At 33.9% G+C, this 21,784-nt stretch overlaps 1 pseudogene; it reads right to left on the bottom strand.

The window, feature by feature from the left end:
* Nucleotides 1–18,971: 18,971 nt before the first annotated feature.
* Nucleotides 18,972–20,715, bottom strand: LOC137758793 (alpha/beta hydrolase domain-containing protein 17A pseudogene; annotated as a pseudogene).
* Nucleotides 20,716–21,784: the final 1,069 nt, after the last annotated feature.

Here is a 21,784-nt window from a genome sequence, read left to right as displayed (position 1 = left end):
AAAATGTAGCATGTTATTATCAATAATGAATACATATCTATTTTCACAGTTAATATGATTTGATCAAATTCCTCAAAAACAAACTCATTATCAAGGCATAAGGAGGAATGAAGTTCTGAAACATGCTACAACATGCATGAACCTTAAAAATATTATGCTAAGTGAAAAACGCAGTCACAATGGGCAAATATTGTATGGTTTCACTTATACAAAATATTTAGAATAGAAAAATCCATAGAGACAGAAATAGGTTATAAGTTACCAGGATCTGGGGCTGAAGGGGAAATGGAAAGTGATAATTTAATAGGTACAAATTTCTGTTTAGGGTGGTGAAGAAGTTATGAAAATAGATGGTTGTGATATTTGCACAACACTGCAAATGTAATTAGAGCTACTGAATTGCACACTTAAAAATGGTTAAAATGGAAATTTTATATTATGTATATTTTTCCGTGATAAAAAAATAAATTATAATTTAAGGGTATATTTACTCTTATAATGAATAAAAACACAATCAGCTACTACTTTTAAAACACTATAGCCAAAATAATGTCACAGAATGGTTGACTATAAAGAATATTTAAATCAGACTGTGAAGATGCTAAAAACAAAAAATATGGGAGTAATTATGTTATTAATAGCCCAAAAAATAATTTAAAATGAATAATTACATCTTATTTCAAAAAGAAACAATATTTCATGAAGTTCTAATAGTCGATAAATTGTGTATACTTTATTCCATTAATTTTCAAAATAAAGAAAACTTACCAAAAATAGAGAAAATATTTTTAAAATTCACACCACACTGGTAAGGTAGACATCATATAAAATATCCCATTTCTTTGATATTTACCTCTTTTCCTTGAATTTTTCAGCACTATTTGATATTACAATGTTATAATTCTCAGTATTATGATATGGTTAATATTCATTTTCTCTCCTTTCTTTTCTTTTTTTTTTAATAACATGTCAAAATACCTGTTCAGACCCAATCCCAGGCCTAGCACTCTCTTTCTATGTTAACTTAAATGATTTATTTATTCTTCCTGAGGTGTGTACTAGGTGCAGACAGAACAGAACCATCAGTCATCTCTTTGGGAGGGGAAAGGATTCAGGGGAGCCTTCACAGTGGAGATGACATCTAAACTACTTCCCTTTGAAAAATAATAGAATTTTACTAGGAAAAGAATCTTGATCTAAACTTGACTCCTTCACATTTTTGTAGACATCGGACACAAGAAAGCTTTCACTCTCACTTTTCTCCGTAGCCAGTGATATTCAAGTCTGTTTGTTTTTTTTTTTTAGTATATAGGCTGTCCTTGCTCTGCACAGCAGTACTTGACTATAAAGATTACTACTGATCCATAAAAACTGCAAGGCAATTTTGATAACCAAAGGGGAAAATCTAATAGTTCTATGATTTTTAAAACTGTTCGTCAAAACATTAAAATACATTTTACTGTTGCTTATAAACATATAGAGAAATGAAAGAATAATTAAAGATATAGTTAGTACTCTGAAATTTAAAACATGAGAAACATTGAAAATTAAGGTGTTTCAATTCTTTGTTTAAAAAAAAGCATCAATAATAGCTTGAAGAGTTTCTGCCTTCTCACCATATAGATCATGTTATGATACTTGCATTGTTTAAATTAACTTCAAACATTTTCTCCTTTGTGCTTTAAATGTTGTGAAATACCGCTAAACATTCCTTTAATGTAAGTTTTTTTTTTTTTCTGACTCACTCCTTCTGGGACATCTTCATCCTTTCCCTGACAACCACTTTCCTAGTACATTATGTCAATAACTTTGTCTTTACTGTTTCTCTGGCTGCATACCTGGAGTCTCTCAAACATGTCATGCCAGTATTCCCACAGTCAGCTATTTCTTATATAACTCTATTTCTTCTAATAAAACTCTATTAGAATTTTATTTCCAGAGTTATTACTTTGTACTTCTTTGCTGCCCTTTCATCTTTGTTGGACAATTTCCTCTTTCCATTATTTATTTTCTAAAAATATCACATGGGTTTACCACTGAGAGACAAAGAGGCAACACTGCCACACACTTTGTTGTCTGTGTATGAACTCAATAAGATGTACTAAGAGGCATCTTATAAGATGACCAGTCACCAAGAATAGAGGTGATTGATCATTAATTTTCCTGCACATCTGTTATTTACATCCATTTGTGGATTAAAGAGCTGGAAGTGATGTTTGTATTTTATGCAATTACTCAGTTCACATACTATAACAACTGAAATTCAAATTGTATTGCTGAGGGATTGCTGTTAGTTAAGCAAACCATAGTGGCTGAATTCTATGTATATCAGAACTGTGCAAAGTGAGGACTGCCTATACAAGCAGTTTACAGCACTCTTCTCCAATATTATATAATAAACACTTTCAAACCAAAGTTAAAGGAAATTTAGAGTGAACGCCTGTATTACCACCTCTTAGTTTCTAAAAGAAATATTCTACTCTATGTGTTTTATTCATATCTACCCATTTATGTATACATCTACCTATTTATTCTTCCATCAATTTTATGTAAATTTATTTCACAGTTAATTGAAAATATCATTAAACTCTTCTCTAAATATTTCAGTATGCTAGTCATTAAAAATAATTCAATATTTGCTTCAGTAGTTCTTACATTTTATGTAAGCTTTACACAAATGAAATGCTCATATCAAAATTGTACATTCTCTGGGATTTGAAAAATGCATACACCTGTGGAAATCAAACATTTAATGATGTGTAAAACATTTCTATTCCCTCAGAATTCCCTCTTACGCCATTCCCAGTCAATTCCCACACCATTCCCAAGACACAGTTACTCTTTGATTATTTTTGCATTACAGATTAATTATGTCTATCCTAGAATTCATATAAATGTAATTTAATGTAATTATATTACATTAGCATAATATAAATGGAATCAAACAGTATATACTTTTTGTGTCAGTCTCTTTTCACTCAGTAAAATATTTTTGAGTCATTCAGGTTGTTCCAAGTATCAGTAGTTTATTCTATGTTCATCTTGCTGAGTGACATTACCTTTTAAAACCATATTGCAATATTTTCAGTCATTTTTCCAATTGATGGAACTTTAGTGTGTTTCCAGCTTTGGGCTATTAAGAATAAAACTTGCAGTGATCATTCTTGTGCAAGTCATTTTGTGAGCTCATTTTCATTTATCTTTGATAATTTTGAGGAGTAAAATTGCTGGGAAGGTGTATATTTAGTTTTATGAGAAGCTTCCAGACATTTCTCCGTTGTGTGAATGATTTTACATTCCTGTTGACAACGTGTAAGTGTTCTGGCTGTTCTACATCTTCACCAACATTTGATGTTGCCTATGTTTTCATTTTAGATGTTTTCGTGGGGATGTAGTAGTATGAAATTGTGTACCTAAATTGCACATCCTTTCATAACTGATGATGTTAAGCTTTTTTCCTGTGCTTTTGGTTATTAATATAACAATTTTTATAAACTGACTGTTTAGATGCCTGCACATTTTTTATTGTTTGTTGCTTTTTATTATTGAATTGTAAAGTTCTTTATGCACAAAAATAACAGTCTTTGTCACATTGTTTGTTTAAAATTTTCTCCTAGTCTTTGACTTGCTAATTCATTTTTTAACAATGTGATTTGATGAGTATTTTTAATTTTGACAAAGATAAATTATGAATTTTAATGTAAAGTTGTTGATTTTGTTTTATTGTTTAAAAATTATTTCCCCACTCTCAAACCCGAAAGATATTCTCCTGTGTTTGCTTCTAACAATTGTATGGTTTTAGCTTTGATATTCATATCTATGAATTTTTGGACATTATTTTTTGTGTATAGTGTGAGGAAAAGGTCCACAGCCACTTGTGTTTTAACATGGATAGCCATATTGTTTGAGTATCATTTGTTGAAAATACTTTCCTTCCCTTATTGTGCCTTTCTAAATATTACCCTGACAATAGAAAAATGGACCTATTTCTGGCCATATATTAACCTCGTAGCTAATGATATTGATAATATTTGTTGTTAGTTCTAGTGCTTATTTTTTAGAGTTCTTAAATTGTCTACATAAACATTAATGCCATCTGCAAACAGAGAGTGTTTTACTGCTTTGATTTTGACCTTTAAAGCACGTTAATTTTTTCTTTCCTTAGTATAATAGCCAGGATCTTAAGTAACATTCACCAGAAGTAAGGAGATTAGGAATCCTTACTTTTATCCCTCTACTGAGGTTATTCAATATGTTCACTATTACATGTGATGTTACACATGGGATGGTTTTATTATTATTATTTGGAAACAGAGAGAGAGATTTAAAATTTTTTAAAGATATTTTACACACAATTATAAGCATGTGTATCTCTAGTGACTGACTATGATTCAGAGGTCAGTGGTAGCTCAGCTTACTAGAACTGCAGAAAAAAATGAAGACTGTTGAAACAAAACCACAAAGAGACTATTTGTTTTTTTGTTTTGTTTTGTTTTTTGGTTTTTTTAATTGGAGTAAAATTGCTCCACAACATTGTGTTAGTTTCTGCTGTACAATGAAGGGAATCACCTGTATGTATACCTATATCCTCTCCCTTTTGAACCTCCCTCACACCCCGCCCCCCTCCCATCTAAGTCATCACAGAGAGTGGAGCTGAGCTCCCTGTGCTATACAGCAGGTTCCCACTAGCTATCTATTTTACACATGATAGTGTATTTAGGAATGAAATTTGTACAATGCGTCCTTATTAAATGTCTCCTTTAATCTTCATTTTAATGATCTAGTAGAGTAATTCTCCATTAATTGAATAATTTTACTTTTCTTCTCACAGGGCTTTTGGGCAATATTTTGGCTACAAGTATATATTTCATATTTTTTGGTTGGAAAAAAAAAGAAAACATTATCATGTCACTAGTAGTTGGCCAAGCATTATATGGTGATTTATATTGTTTTATGTAACATACAATGTAAAAAATGAAATTATTGCTTTTTCTAGTTTGAATTAGCTTATTTATACTCAAATTTCTTGTTTTTTCAACAGTATTTTCTGTTTTTCTTTTGTACGCCCCATCAACACTTTAGTTAAGCTTGCATTATTCTCTTCAGTTACTTTTCACTGTGGAAATTAAAGCTATACATGACTAAAAACATCTCCTTATCAGGGAACACATCAGTAAACCCCAACTGCAAGTGTCTGGAACCAAGCTAATCAAGATTAATGCATTCATTTAACAGATGGTTACAATGTTATTAAAATGCAAATGATTGGTTTCTGCTAATTGTTCAACATCAGAAACAATCAGGAGATTTTTTTCATTTTCTAATAGGCTTTGTAGTGTTTACCTTCAGAGATTAACATAAAAGACAAATATGTAAATCTCTCTCTCTAACCTCAGGAGAGTCAATCAACTTGAAAGAAAAGTAGAATAATGGTTATATATTTATAGTAATGGGAAGAATCCTTTTAGTACTGTAATTTGCTCCTGAATTGTTTTGCACCCAATTTAACTAGTCTCCATATAATTGTGTGTACTGAAATATCTATTCAAATGTAATGGAATTTGGTGCCTTACTTTGACTCAAAAGAGGCAATCTAACTGCTTGAGTAAATAAACTAAAATATGATGGTGGTTCTCACCAGAGTAATAACTTTGTAACATTGAGGTAAAGAATATTTCAGATAAAGTATGCAATGTGAAGTTAAGGCCCAAAGTATTTCATCCATTCATTCTTTCACTCAATAATTTTCTATTGAGGGATTTTTTTGTATCAGTGTTATTTCTCTGATAAGCAGAGGCTAAAATCTAATTAGATGTGCAACAGATTTTGGGGCAGAAATACTGGTGGACAGTAAAAGGAGGAAGGAGGTGGACTAAGGAGGGAGATTTTCAGAGCAGAGCACAGGTCTGAAACCTGTGCTTGGAGAGATGGAAGGAGGATTAGATGGGACGAGCCATGCACTGCAACACAACCCTGACAAAAGTCTTGGCTGGCCCACTGTGGGTACCCAGAATGAAAATTGCTCATCAGAAGGGCACCATGTAATCTTTCCTAGATCACAAAGTTTCAAGTGATAGAAAATAGTATAATCAGAACTGACCTACCAACCTTTCCTTCTCTAGCCTTAACTCTGTTTAACTATTTACTAAAAGTGATGATGTAAATTCCAATCAATCTTTTGAAACAATACAGTGTATATTAAGTCCATACTGAAGGGTATTGTTCCCCACTAAACTTCATGCACCAGGTGTATTCAGATCATTAAGAGGTACAGTGGGACTATTACATCTTTGTCTAGGAGACTATCTGTTGTCACAGGTGAAGTTTGTTATTTGAAGGGGAACATTTTGCAAGGATTCAGAGAGCAGATATACAATATTACAGCTCTATTTTGGCTTCATTCAGTTCAAATACATTCACAACTATTGTTTTTAGATTGTGTACTTCCTGACCTATACTCAGACAACTCAGTTTGTGCTCCTTGACATCTAAATAAAATAAAGACAACAGAGGATTTTCCAAATTGTAATCAGGCATTTAAAACTACGGATCATAGTTTATTGCAAAATCATATCTTCACATGTAGAAAAACAACTGGGGTTGTCCTAGTGTAGAAAATCCAAAGTCATATTATGAAGAATATACAAATTATATTGAACTGAATTTGCAATTCCTTTGCAACCTGGATTTGCAAAATGATGTAATGCCGTTCTAAATCTTCACTAATATATAATATTGATTAATACACACTCAGCTTGGCAATTGTTTGTATATTAACTTAAGAAAAGGCTGGTGCCTAAGTGCTTTAGACAGTTTTTTATTTTTCAAGATGATCAATATAATCTCAAAATCAAATATATCTTATCTGAAAATTGTGGTGCTAAAAGAATAAAGATTTTATCAAAATAATGGATCCTTTTCAAGCTTTTCAAATTTCAAAATTATGCACTTATAGTTATTGAATCTATATACTCAGTACATCTGAATTTGTCTTTAAAAATTGTCCCTTTTGGTACTATCTAATCATATGGTTTTATTTTCTTAAATTTTAATATGTTACTACATGAGAATTTAAAATAAAAGCAAAATCTATATGTAGTCAGTATATTTAAAGATCAAATTATGTTATTATTATTAAAATGTGTAAATAAAATTAAAATGCAATCTGAGAATATAGATTATGGAGTAAATAAACCACCTGGTTGTTCTTATTTTCTCATTACCTCCTGCCTTCTCTTAAGTCACCAGGGGATGTTACATTCTCACTATTCCTATTTTGTGGGTGAAATAGCTACATTTTAAAGGGGGTAAGTGTAGTATGAACATTAACACAGATAGTAAATTATGTATCCAAAATTTAAAGCTAACTTTGATCACACTCAATATTTATGTTTAATATTTACCTTACATTTTAATGAAAGCTGATTAACAATTTAAGTAATTATTAAATATCGCTATTTTTTCACAAATGTCTGAAAGACATTGATTTTTTAAAATTGAGTTACTGTCGGGCTAAAATGTCTGGTGAATATTCCAAGAGTAGATATAGTTTACATCTTTTAAACCATACTATAAGGGCTTTAAGAAGTAAAAAGATGCAAAAGGATAGCTAGGATTATTGTAGTTGGGACTGGCATAATATTTTTATAAAACTAGTAGACTTGAAATAAGCAGGGTTTTATAATGATTTAGTGTCAAACAGTTTTACAGTGATAAAAAGCACTATGACACGCAGAGCACACATTAGGATGGACCTGACTCGTGTATTCTTATTCTCTACGAAAGCATATATAGGAATCCAAATCCCAACAAGGTGGTGAGTTGTTGGCATGGAATTACAATAAGAGATTTAAATATATGTTAAACATAATCTAAAATAGAGACTGAGTCACTGAAATTATATGAAGAATCATCTTAATTTAAAAAAAAAATCAAACTTTACATTTTCTGTTTCTACTCCTGAGGACCCATGACAAATCTTCTGACTGACACAATCTTTGTTTTGGTGTCTAGATATTTCAAAGTACATTTTCTCCAAGAGCCATACAAGGATATATTTCTAGAATATGCAAAATTTCTATAGATGTATTTAAGTTTTCATTCTCATTTTTATGCTAATCTAGCTACCTAATCAGATACTCACATATGACAAAAACATGCATATTGAGTCCTTTTAACCTAGACTATGGTATTATAATTTTTAATATTTGCATCTTCCTTATATTCATAGCAGGTAGTATTATTTTAATTGTTTGTAAATAATGAGAAACAAAGACAGGTGGACTTATTCAATACAGCAAGTATTGTTTTTAAAGAACAACTTCAAAACTAATTGACAATAGTTCAGGTAGAGCAGAAATGGCAGAACTTCTAATTCAAGCTTTGTTTTTCCTATTTTTTGGCAAAATGGGTGATTTTCAATTATATCCTGGACATTTTGACTGTTATTTGAGAAGTTTGAGTCCTATTTTATTTATTTATTTATTTAGTTAGTTAGTTAGTTAGTTTAGTTTAGCAGGCATTCACCCTATTTAGTTTTATCATGCAGGTCAGGGTCTACTTTTGTGGGCTATTGTGACTATGACAATCAATTTTCAGAGCCTCCATGTTATTATTTTGGTCTGTTGGCTGACCTCCTGCTGATGGTCTTTGTTCACACTGCTTAAGACAGTGGAAGGGGCTCTTCCAAGCCAGACCAATCATTGCCTGTATGTGGGATAAGAGTGCCCAACTCACAAAAATGGAAGTGCTTCACTAGCAGGTGCTTGTGGCAGAATACTCCCCTGATTTTGTCTTCCCTGGCTGGTGGAGGACAAAGAGCTCTTTATGGGCATTTGTGGAAGTCAAGTCACCCTTCCCAGTGCCCTGGCTGCACAATGTCACAGGGGTGCACTAGGGGAGTCTCAGGTGTGATGGGGAAGGAGAGTGCTTCTTCTGGCTCCTAATCGTCAATGTCAGCAAGGTACCCAATCAATCCTTCTTGCTCATTGCCATGCTTGCCTGGTACTGCTGTCAGGACACTCACTCAGTCCAGCAGATGATTGAGTCTGCTGGGGCCACATTGTGTCACTAGGTAGGGGGTCAGAAATGCCAGACTAGGGTTGTCTTCTTCCATTTACCATACTAACCTTCAGAATGTAGGAAAGATTCTAAGATGTCTTCCCACTATGCTGTTCCTCCCATTTTTTGGTCCCTAGGTGATTTGCCATCCTCTTTCTACTTTTCAGAGTTCTCTTTCAGTTTCCTCTTGCATTATTTCCAAAGATTATACTTATTTTTGGAGGAGAGTGGAGAGACTAACTCTATGCCATCTTAAATGGACCAAATATAGTTTTGTTTGAATATCATTTGCACACTTACTTTTTATTTTTTGTTTTGTTTCTTGGGTTTGATTGCGTAGTTTGGGGGGTGTTTTGTTTGTTTTATATGAGCTATAATCATAATTGGTTCATACCAAATCTAGATTTAAATATATTTAATTAAAATATATTTTAACAATATATTTAAATTGACGCTGGATACCTTTTGACTGTCTTTCTTGTTTGGGTTATTTTTGAGTTTTTAAAAAGGGTTACTCCATTACTTAAATGTGAGAAACATTACATTAGATACAAGAGAGGTATTAAAACCTTGGCTTTCTCTATATATTAAATCATATTACAGGAAGATTTTGCTGCCCTGAGAGGCATTTAATCTATTTAAGGTGACTCAACATTACTTCTCAGTTCTATCATGCATCCATTTTATAGTTGAACTCTCAAAAATCAGTAATGCTTTCCTCATTTCAAATGTCTTTTAACTCATATTACTGGAACCATTTATTTTAGATAATACCATGTTTAATCTTAATGATCACTCTATGTAATAGTTTCTGTTTTCCATTTTTCATAGAAGTTCAAAGAGGTTAAATAAACTTCCCTGTGGATAAACAGAGATTGATGCACATTTCTTTCATTTTAAGCCTCCTACTTTTTCCATGATATATTTTAATAAATAAACCTGTTTAGGAAATTTCCTAAACTAAAGTTTGTGATCACACTACCTTAGGAAACTTGGAAATAAAACTAAATAGCAATTTTGTTTATTAATGCCTGTTACCATGATAAGAAAGCAAGGACAACTTATAACATATGCCAACTATAATGTTTTACTTCCTAGTGTTAGTGATCTTGCTTCTGTAAGATAACATAAAGGTAATCAGTATGGAAAGTGTTTTCTTCAGTTATATGATATGACTTCTTATCTTCAGAGGCAGAAGAGGCTAACGTTATTTTTTTTTATTATTAAACGGCAATTTCAGTGGAAGTTCTTTCTACCTACTTCAATTTAACCAACTCTTAGAATAAGTGATTCTCTTTCCAGCTTCTATAACAAATCCTTACTGGAATCCGCTATTAGTAATTTTCCTTCTGGTACAACTATGTGTTTTTCTCACACTATTTGAGTTATATACTTAGCAAGAATCAATTGTGTTTGTTCCCAAACCTAGCATATAAATTACCCATTTTACTACCATTACATATTTTAATTAAATAGTAGCAAACTCATGATCTATGTGTACAGAGTATTCTGTCTCTTTAAAAACTACTTTAATAACATGTAAATATTTATAAATTTAATCAATAAAATTGTTATTAAATTAGGTATCTGTAAGAAAACATTAGAATATGAGAAAAAGTAATAAAGTCTACAGGATTATGCCCCTGATTGGCTTCATAGATGGCTTTGAGAATTTTTTATAACACTTCAAAGCAATTGAAACCGGAAATCAGACTTTGCACTGCTGATGTAGTTCAGGCAAGAAAATGGACTATACAAACCAATGAACCTTGTCTTAAAAATATTTTTTAATTAAGAGATAATATTAATGTATTGGGCATCCTTAGTCATCTCATTTAACTGTTCACTTCCATTAGTCAAATTCTAAAGGGGGGCTTTTATTATCTCTTATTTTTCACTTGCATTAATTTTCACTTTTTTACTATTTAGTATAGTACGAATAAATTTCTATGTCAACAAATTAGATTTACATTAATTTTATAATACTTAATGATTAGAAACCAATATTAGCCAGTATTTGTATATAAAGTGATTCCATAACCCATCTATTTTGCGTTATTTTCAATAAAAGACTGAAATAAAGAGTATATTCAAAAAGATGGAATTGCTATATCCAAAAGCACCAGTTTTTTAAGTTTTAACACCTATTGCCAATCCTAACCTTCAGGAAGTATATTCCAGTTTACATTGACAATAATTTAGCAAAGTGGAGAATTAGAGTTGGCATTTAATAACTTGGTCAATATGGTTGGTTTCCTTCATGACTTTCTGATTCTCATAAAGCCCAGGATATTATTGAACCCCAAGACAATCAATCACAACATTCCCTATACTCCTCTGATACTGACCTAAACCATAAACTGGTTATTCTCTAGTTTCTTTCTCTGTAGTCTGTATGGTTACAAATCTATCTATATCCAGGCAAACTACTTATTTCCTATACTGAGTCCTATTAATATATCTTCCACAGTTATGCTAATTGGAATGTCTCCATATAAAGGACAAAATCCTACACAGAATCATATTTCAGATTCTAAACTGTTGACTCCCTCTATTGAAGGTGCAAGCATCTTTGCTTATCACTCAGTTAATTATTAGCCAAAGCATGTATGAGCCTACCACGTCCTTCAGACACTGTGACTTTAACAAATCCCGATTCCCCAGAGCCAGCCTCTATCAGAAAGTTATCTTTCCTTCTCCAAACCTCATTCCACATATTCGTGAATGAATTATTCGCAGGTCTTTCTTTTATCTCTATTCTTTTTATTTTCTCTCAGTTAGAAGGAGATCTGCCTTGCTTCTAGCAAGGCTTAACTACAAATAAAAGTTCAAACTTAGGTCACTTGTGAAAGTTCATGAACATTTCAAATCTAATAAATTATTCGAACATGCATATAAATCCCTTTTGTATAAAACCGATGTCGAAATTAAAGGAAAAAAAAAAAAAAAAAAAAGACAGGCTTCAGATTTAGAACAGTTTGTGGCTTACCAGAACCAGGCTTAATAACTTTACCACTTTTTCGCCTGCCCTCAGAAGAACCAAACTTCAAATATAATAGATACTAGTCGGTGAACATTGCGCAGCTGGAAAATATTACTGTATAATTAGAAGTGTGTAATGGATTTTAAAACATAGCATAACAAGGAACTTGTGGACATTAACTTACCATTAGGAAGAATAGTTTTCCTCATTTTCCTAAGTTCCCTGTTGATTTGGCATCTTACATTTTCAATAGAGGTATGTGAAGATATTGCCACATTCGAAGTATCTATGCTCATCAGCCAAAGAATAATGTCAGAATCACTGCTCTGGGGTATCAGCCAAAGCCCTTACCTCACAAGTATCTTCTTTCACTTCCCAGCTCACAGGGTTTAGCAAACTGCTTCTAATCAACACTAAGAGAGAGAAGGACCAAAAGAAACATGTTTTCACATTCATCATAAACTAAAATGAATCTGTTAGTCACAATCCTCTATAAACCCACACTAACTTACCCTTCCTTATTTCCCCATATTCCAGTCATTTATGTTCAATTTTACTCATTCCATGTGAGGACTTTGTAAATTTTCAACTTTATACCAATGCTCATCTGTCTCTCGCCTTTTAACTACCATGTGCCATGTGACTCATTCACGTGTTTAACACTGATTCATTTATCCTACGTATACATTGAATGCTTACTATACAGTAGACGTTGTTCCAACCAAAGAGAAAAGAGTGATGATCAACACCAACATTTCTTGCTCTCATACAGCTTTTATGACAAGATGTGAAAAAAAACAAGAAAACACATCAAACTGTTAAAAGCTTTATGTAGAGGATTAAAAGAGGGTGTAGGATAGAAGTGACTAGGTGATTGATTTTTATTGTTGTAAAGAAGAACACCATCAAGTGGAAATATGAAGGACAAAAAGTATTTGGCTTGAAAATTTTAAGGGAAAGAACATTCTTGGGAAAAGAAAAAGAAATGATTAGTAGATGGGCCATAAGTTTCCCCAAAGCTTGGTCAGTTTATGGAAACAAAAAAAGCCAGTTTGGTTGAAGCACGATAGGTGAAAAAAAAAAAAAATTAATGTAAACTAGAGACCAGTTGATAGGCCTGGGCTGGGTCATGGAAGGTTTGAAAACCAGTCCAAGAATTGTAGACTTTATTAGAGGGTAAAGAGGAACCAAGAGAAGATCTTAATCACAGGGGGCAGGTGAGGTAATGAGCTCTAGTTTACATATCACTTTGACTGCTACCAAGTGAATTAATTGTAGGGCTGAGAGCTGGACAAGAGCAGAAGCAATACAAATGAATATTTTGGGTGAGATATTGTCAGTTCACAGTTGGGGGAACAAAGTATAAGATACATTACAGACTTCAGAATTTCACAGTCTACTCAGGGTACTTGGTCATTCCTCTGCAATAACTGTACACCCAAACCTCAGCGTTTAGAAAGGCCATTTCTATCCCCCCAAGACTCCCTGGGTCCACTCCTGAGCTGCCACTTCTCCCTGCAACCACCTTGAAAGTCAGTTGAAGGGAATAATCTCCCTTTTTTCAACTCCCATGGCAGTTTTTGTGCATCACCTACACGAAACTAAGCAAAACTTTCTTTACATAATATTTAATTGAAGAAAATACTAATTATAAATATCCTTAAGGAAAAAAAAATCTGCAACACTCTTGCTTCTCCACATGACACACAATGGTGCCTTGCAGAAAACCATGGTTACTAATAAGTGTTCAAAAAACGAAGGGTGTGGCCAGTGTAGCAAGGGCTGAAATACAAAATGGTAGTTCAGAGCTGAGAGTAGAGTAGAAGGCAAGTGCAGGATCTGCAGAACACCATCTCCTGGGGCCAAAAGAAAAGTCATTCGCTACTTGGTGTGTAACACCTGCGGTTGGCATGTTGCAGGGTTCTGTGAAGGCACCGGTAGTTGGGGAAGGCTGGGGTGAAGATGGGGAAGGTGTAACCATGGCCATTTGATGTGATCTCCCGTCTCCTCTCCTGCTCTTTCTCCCTCATCACTTTGACTCCTTTCCTAGTCTTTACCTGTGCTGATCCTTCTCAGGGTCTTAGTACTGGCTCCTCTTTCTGCTTTGATGCTCTCACCTAAAAATCCAGTTATCTGTTCAGACATTATTCAGTTTGCTGCACGAACTCATCTCATCAGAGAGACCACCCCTGACTATGTTATCTGAAATGCCTCCTGTTGTATTCCTAATTCCTCATCTTTTTTTTTTTCCTTCATAGGTAACACAACATATTTAATCTTTGTTTGTCATCTGTCTTCACTAGAAAGGAAGGTTTGTGAAATCAAGGGCTTTACCTTATTTTATCAACCAATTCAGCCCCTAGACCTTTTCACATAGATTGCTCTTAATATTTGCTGAATGAGTGGCTGGGTAGATGGATGCATGAAAGCAACCTCTGGGTAATGTTCTGAAGATTTAATAAGAGTTAGGTACAAATATGAAGAAAAGGTGAAATGACATTCCAGGTATAGTTAGAAGCATCTTTATAGGTACATTCGAGGCACTGTAGAGAGTTCATTGTTTATGAATATGGTGTTAAGTGATTGATAGCTATCAAGAAGAGATCAGGGTGTGTTGATATTTGATGAATAATATGACAACGTGTTTTAATTTCATCTTGAGACTAATCGATGCATTGAGTGATATCCGTTTTACATTTTAGAAGGAACAATGTGCATCACATGGATACCAGATACTTAAAATTGATCAAATTCTATGGTGATTGGCTCACTTGAATAGTTCATGACAGAATAGGTATATGCAGCTACCTTTCTCTGTTTAACTTTCTAAAATGATACTTCTCACAATCATCTTTTAAAGAAAGAAATACACTACCCTCGAACTCATTAGAGTAGTGTCAACTGCCTGCCATACGGATAATATACTCAAGAGAAACAACCTAAGAAATGCACATTCAAGAAAGGAACTGAGATTTTCTCTTTCTTTTTTTAAAATTTATTTATTTATTTTGGCTGCACCAGGTCTTAGTTGCAGCATGCAGGCTTTTAGTTGTGGCATGTAGGATCTAGTTCCCTGACCAGGGATCAAACCCGGGCCCCCTGCATTGGGAGCACGGAGTCTTAACCACTGGACCACCAGGGAAGTCCCCCCGAGATTTTTTATATATATTTTTCGATTTCCTAAATTTTGGTTTACAGCTATCACCAAAGGTGATATAACTGCTTTCCATAAGTTAAATGTTTTTTCAGACAATTTATTTTTCTGGGAATCTCTATTTAAAAATAAAAGTACATTGAAACGCTTGCAGTAGATTTGTTACATTATTCTCCTTAACTATTTATTTATTTATTTTTCAAAGCTATCTGACAGAACAAAATTTGCTGTATTTTCAGAAGAAATTAACTTAGATTTTTTAAGATAGAATTCAAGGTTAAATTTGAAATTTATTTATTAATTTTACTAAATTTATTCAAGGTTAATTTTGAAATATATATTAAATTTATTAAAATGTAATGAATATTCAACATCTTAACAATTTCACAAAAAATAATTTCTGGGAATTCACATATCATTTGTAAAATAATCTATGTAATTTTGATGAATGTCAAATCTTTGTTATTATAGAAATCTGAATTGTAATTAAAAGAACACACACACACACACACACACACACACAAAATCCAAAATTAGCTTGAGCAAGAGACTAGTCAATGAGAAGTGATTTGAAATAAATTATATTCATCTACCTTTTTCAAGAACTATAAAAATTACTTATAAATCACTTTTTTTATTTTGAATAAAGTGTGAAGTCATAAAAATAAGTTCTTGTCCATGTTACAGCCCATGGAACATTCTGGTACTTAAAATATTTGTTGTTTACCTGAAATTTCAAATTTAACTAGGCATTTATGTTGTGTTGTTATTTGTTAAATCTGACAACACTACTTTCACATGATCCGCATTAAGCTAGTTCTCTCTAATCTTGAATTTTTAGGAAATATTATTAGCCTAAGTGCTAAATTTTCTTGTTCCCTATTACATAACAACTGAGTCTTTATCAGTAGATTACAAATTCCTCGAGGGCTAAAACTATGTTTTATTCATTTGTATATTTATCAGATTACCAAGCACAATAACTTAGTAATAACTGTTCATAGCCCAACAAATATTTGCTCTTTAAAATTAGATAAACATACAATCAAGTTTAAATCATCCATGTATTTATTATGCATGTTCGTTTTTCCAAATACACTGTATCTTATGGAAGTGCAGAGAACAGCTGGCTTTGAGTGGCTACCAGGTTTAAGCACTGTGGTAGGTGTTAGGTAGGTAACTGTTGCAAGGCAGTTTAAGGCCACGTTAAGGAGACGAAATGACTATACTGGAAGCAGTCAAGGAAAACGGAAAGTGGATTATTACTGTAATAGTAGTTTGATTATATACTAGTAAGGGCACTAGACTAGCACTCATACTTTTTGTTTTCATTACATTTCCACTACTTACTACACAGCGTCTTAGGACACTTCAGTTGTTACCCTACAGATCTTAGATGAATAATTTTAACATAAGTTACATGTTGAAGGGATAATTTTTGGATATACTACGTTTAACATACTACATTACCAAAATTAACGTAATTGGTTTCATTTTATGTTTTTTTAGAGTGGATATTAGAAGATTCTAAATAAAATATGTGGTTTGTATTATACTGCACACTGGATGCCACTGATTTAGTAGTATTGAAATTAATTCTGAAAATTGTATCTCTAAATGAAAAATCTGTTTTTATTTGCTCTTAACACTTAGAAAGAGTATTTTATTCCCTTTTTTGTTGGTTTTTTTTTTTTACCTTTATAAAGTGATAAAGCAAGAATAAATATAAAAACTAACTATAAAATAATAAATTTATTTTCAGAATATAGTCTTCATATTTATGCATAATTACTAATAATATTTTGAAATTTATTTCAATACAGTAATTTACTGGAAGTATATCAAACTAATAAGGAATAAAAAGCATGTATCGTCTGTTTTAACTGTCCATAATTCACATTTTAGTATATTTGTTCCTCTGAGAAAAACATTTACATAGCGGAGCTTAAATTATCATGCTAAACTAAAATAAACATATATTCATACTTTATTTATAATGTAGTTGACATATAGATGCTGTAAAATAAATTAAGAATCCTACTACTAATAATATTTCTTTTAATTAATAAAAGTTTGCTGAATAATCTTTTTAACATTCTCTACCAAAAATGAGAGCATTTTGTTAATGCATGATTAGCATGTTTTAACTGTTTCATTTTCTTATAGAAACCACAACATGAATCTTATGCTAAAATTACAAGCTGCTATCCAGAAATCGTAATCAGACTTTGTGACCACAGTTCTGGGTACAAATGGATTTAGAAATAGAGGATCAAGATTAAATTGATCTTATCTCACCCTCCAGCTTACTTCAAGCACTGGGAGAACTCAGATATTACTAATTATTGCCTCACCCACCTCCACCCGCCTCTGCTGCTCTGTCCATCTCATCGGGCCCAAAGCCCAGAGGTTAACAGGCCCTCTGCAACAAAAGTAGTGAACGTTTATGTGAGCTGAGAATTTAGTTATGTTTTTGTATTAATCATTTCATCCTCCCAACAGTTCTATCAGGTAAGTACTCTTATTACCATATTATAGATAGGAAACTATGGCACAAGAAGTTTTAACTTGCCCCTGTTTTAAGGTTGGAATTCATAGAAATAGCATTTGGACATTGACAGATTGCACAATGTACGTGATCTTAACCATTAGGCTACACTGATTCTTGGTTACATTAATATTTGGTATGTCATTACACTTTACCTAACAGCTCAAATATGCAAAGCTCAAATGATATTTTATAATACATAAGATTAATAATTATTAGTAAATGCTAATTAATCAAGATATGTTTAAATCAAAATAGTTATTTCAGTTACTGTTTATTACACATTTCACAGATATTTCATTTAACGATAAATATACAGAAAATTATTTCTGTGTATCAAACAGTATGTAAGCCAAAGTAACATCAGGATTTGTTACTATATCAAGAAGATCATTGGATGTTTCTATAATGTTAATAGAAACATAGGCTAACATTTATCTCACAGTGATTCTTTGGTAATATTGTACCACTGATTGTTATTTTTCAGTGTATAATGTGATATTATTTAAGTAATTTATGACTGTAATTTAAACGTATAGGCCTGAAATTTATTGAATATTGTTTTCCTTGCTCTATCACCTTTCCCCCTTCCTTTATATGTTAACATAATTAGAAGTTGTTTTATAGCTTTGTCAGAATTGTTAAAATATTTAGAGCCTTAAAATATTAATCAGGAATCATTACATATTCATTTAATGACTTTCTAACTGACATGAAGGGAAATGAAAAATGAAATATCTCCCATAAAGCCATTGAAAAAAATAAAACTGTCTATAAAATATCCATTACATGAAATGAATCCCCACAGTCCTCTGGACTTGAACTCGTCTGACTGCTTCATGATGAACATTACTTTGTCTTTTTAAGTTAAAAATGTATAGTTTTCAATTACAGGGTTTTAATTTACTTTAAAATTTAAATTGCTAATTAATCAACTTCAAACACTAAATTTCTGATGTATTGGGAGCTTTATACTCTTATCAAAATGTATATGGATAAACCCTACTATAAAGATTATTCATTTATATTGAGATGACTATCTGATTTTAACTCCCGATTCAGATAAACTTTTTCATTAGAGAAATTTTACATCTCTATGATTTTTTCCTTTCTAATCATATCAACCACCATGAGTGTCAGCATGCCCCAACACTAATTAATAAGTACTTTTCATTGCACATGGAAGATGAGTAATCTAAACATGTATGTGTTCCTTCCTGTATATATCAGGTTTCCATTTGTGATGTTTTTATTTCAAAATGAATGCTAGAAGAGAAAAGAGAAAACAAATATTGAGTCTCAAATTCCTGAACTGTTTCCACTATACATCCTTTCAGAATGGTCTCCATAGTATTTTCTCTGGGCATCCCTTTTATGTTCTTTCTCTCATAGAAACCTGCTTCTCTCCTGAGGACACTTCTTCCTATGTGGGCTTCTCAAAGGATAGTTGTTTAGCTCATGCAGCTCAATATCAAAAAAACAAACAATCCAATCCAAAAATGGGCAGAAGACCTAAATAGACATTTCTCCAAAGAAGATATACGATGGCCAACAAACACTTGAAAGGATGCTCAACATCACTAATCAATAGAGAAATGCAAATCAAAACCACAATGAGGTATCACCTCACACCAGTCAAAATGGCCATCATCAAAAAATCTAGAAACAGTAAATGCTGGAGAGGGTGTGGAGAAAAGGGAACCCTCCTGCACTGTTGGTGGGAATGTAAATTGTTACAGCCACTATGGAGAACAGTATGGAGGTTCCTTAAAAAACTAAAACTAGAACTACCATATGACCCAGCAATCCCACTACTGGGCATATACCCTGAGAATACCATAATTCAAAAAGAGACATGTACCACAGTGTTCACTGTAGCACTATTTACAATAGCCAGGACATGGAAGCAACCTAAATGTCCACCGACAGATGAATGGATAAAGAAGACGTGGCACATGTATACAATGGAATATTACTCAGCCATAAAAAGAAATGAAATCGAGTGATTTGTAGTGATGTGGATGGACCTAGAGCCTGTCATACAGAGTGAAGTAAGTCAGAAAGAGAAAAACAAATACCTTATGTTAACACATATATATGGAATCTAAAAAAAAAAACAGAAACAAAAAGGTTGTGAAGAACCTGGGGGCAGGACAGGAATAAAGACACAGAGCGTCTTGGGACACCTTCTAGGTGTTGGGGAATGCGTCACAGCAGCAGGTCTTCTTGGTGTCGGGGAAGGCGATGCGCATGCCCGGGGTGAGCGGGAAGGGCAGCACCACCATGGCGCACTGGTAGCGCAAGGCCAGGTCCACGGTGGCCACCGTGCTGATGATGCTCTGCCCGTACAGGACGGCGCTGTCCCGGCTGATGCCGTACCTGATGCGCAGGGCCTGCCAGGCCGCTGTCGGCGTAGAGGTTCTTCTCCGAGGTCTTGCCCAAGCTCACGCAGCAGCCGGAGTAGTTGGAGATGTTGCAGCTGATGCGCGTGCCCAGGCCGATGTAGAAATTGCTCATCTGGCCCAGGTCCACCACGTTGCCCTGCGAGGAGAGAGCCGTGTACCCGGCGCTGGGCACACAGCGCACATACATGCAGGAGACGCGGTTGCCCCGGCTGCTCTTGGTCGCCAGGACCTCTATGCTGTCCAGCTTGTGCTGGCTGTACCAGAAGTCGGCGCGCTCCAGCAGGTGGAGCTTCCAGCGCCCCGGGGGGGGGTGCCGGCCGAGGCCCGCAGGTTCCCGAGGGGGCGGCCCTGGCCCACCCGGCCCGGACTCGGGCTCAGGCATCAGCGAGTAGGTGGGCCCTGGAGGCAGGAAGGCGAGCTTGGCGGCCATGCGGCCGGGGCAGGGCGGGCAGCAGAAGAGGCAGCAGAGTTCGGTCACCAACAGGCCGTTGATGGCGGGCGCCAATCTCCTGAGACCCAGAGGTACACAGCTTGTTCCTGGATCTATTCTCTGAGCACAGGGCATTGATTGCTTCTCTTCTTAGACACACGGCTGCACAACTCCTAATGCTCTACTGGACTGAATTCCCTTCGTTCTCCTCTTCCTCCCATGACATAGTTCTCTGACAATCAGAAGAGCTGGCAATGATGAAACAGTCTAAATTCCACCAGGCACTGATGCTACGCCTATCCCTTTCTCCGGCTCACCTCCTGTTATCTGTGGAGACTATGTTTTCCAAAATTCAAAGTAGCTTTATCACTCTTCACCTATTGCCTGTCCACTCATTTGAGCTGTGTATCACTTCTGCTTCATCAATGCACTTTTTTACTTTTACAGAATTTACTGTTATGGGGAATTCCTTCTGAAATAGTAAGATATCAGCTATTGCACTTAGTTTTCAGGTGGTGAGCTTTTGTTATATGTTTGACGCGCACCCCCCTTGGTATTTTACTTGTAACCAGGAGAGACTGACAAGTACCACTCGTCAAATGTCATCTGAAACTAAATTTTGAAAACCATGTTGTATAGCATTGTTTGAAGTTTATGTGGGAAATTTAATCACTATCTAACTCTTTTAAGAGCCAAGAGAAGTGTGTTGAAGCATGGTTTTCATGAGCCACAGGCGTTTGATTCAAATATCCATTTGAGTCAAACCTGTTTATACTACCTATGTGCACACTTCTCATTTGATATCAACACATAGGCACAGGAATTGAGTATATCATGTAAATATAAACTATACATCATATATGTGAATATATAAGAACAATTTTCATTTAAAATGTACCCTCTCAATCCCCTAATAATTAATTAACTTTCACACACTTTCTTGAGGGCAGGGACATTTTTAATTACTTCAAGTAATACACTGAATAATTTACATATATGTATAAATATAGTTTAATTCTTTTACATTTATAAGACACAGAAAAAGTACTCTTGTGTAGTCTAAATATTACTTGCATTTCCAAAAGAGTAATTAATTTTATTACGTACCCTAGAAAAAAAAAAGACATACCAACACAGGATTTTAGATGTCTCTTTGAGCATGAAACTAATTCAAATTAATAGAGGGATAATTGCCCCTCTCTGT

This window comes from Eschrichtius robustus, chromosome 2 (genome assembly GCF_028021215.1).
Source record: "Eschrichtius robustus isolate mEscRob2 chromosome 2, mEscRob2.pri, whole genome shotgun sequence".
NCBI lineage: Eukaryota > Metazoa > Chordata > Mammalia > Artiodactyla > Eschrichtiidae > Eschrichtius > Eschrichtius robustus.
Note: the sequence above shows the minus strand (reverse complement) of the source record. Positions and strands in the feature narration are given on the sequence as shown.